The following is a 921-nucleotide window of genomic DNA, read 5'->3' as shown; positions in this document are numbered from 1 at the left end:
GAGTCGGTGAGTCGGGCAGCATGAGCCGCGTCGGGAGATGGGAAGTTAGCCTACAAGCCGTGGGAGGCCATCAGAGTTTCCACAACAGAGTGTGCTGATGTGCCGGTCACTGCATGGAGAACGGGTTGTAGGAGGGGAGCCTGGAAGCAGGGGAGCCTGTTAGAGGCTCTGCCTTAGGGATGGTTTTGGAAATAGTTGATGGTCACTTGTGAGGGAAGTGGCAGTGAATTTGGAGAGATGGGTGGATCTGAGACATGTGATGATGGTGGCCTGATGCATTCCCTCTCCTTTGTTTTGGACTTAAGACAAGGCCGCCCTGCAATTTGCTTTGGCCCATAGATGTGAACAGAAGTACTCATTCCAAATCTAGTCCATATGAGATTTTGCTTGATTTTGTTCTCCCTCTTCATTGCCATGAAAATGACCTCCCCTGGGCAGCTGCTCCACGAGCCTGGGCCCCAGAATGAATAGAGCTGCCCAGCCAAGCCCGCCAGGACTCTACCTTGGAGCAGAGCTACAGGGCCTAGGCCTGTCTAGGCCAGCTGGCTCCTAAGTGATCCATGAGGATAATTTATTCCATGAGAATCTATGACTTTGGGGTCATTTGTTATGTGGCATTTTTGTGGCAATTACTAACTAAAACACAGCCCCATAACTAGTAATAGGCAGAACTGGAATTTGAATCAACTCCAAAGTTTGGTTCTTAGTCATCTCTTTCAACAGTAGAAGAGTTCGTTTAAAATGTAGTCAGTTTCTTAGCACAGGCAATTAGGAACAGAACCTGGAGGTATCTGACATGTGAGAGAAAACAGTAAGGATCTGCCTACATCTCTATCCTAGAGGCCTTCACTAAAGATTATGTTATAGTTAGTTACGCTGGGCTTTTTTTTTTTTTTTTGGCCACACCACGTGGCACGCAGG

The sequence above is a fragment of the Pseudorca crassidens genome, chromosome 9, assembly GCF_039906515.1.
Source record: "Pseudorca crassidens isolate mPseCra1 chromosome 9, mPseCra1.hap1, whole genome shotgun sequence".
In the NCBI taxonomy this organism is placed as follows: domain Eukaryota; kingdom Metazoa; phylum Chordata; class Mammalia; order Artiodactyla; family Delphinidae; genus Pseudorca; species Pseudorca crassidens.
Note: the sequence above shows the minus strand (reverse complement) of the source record.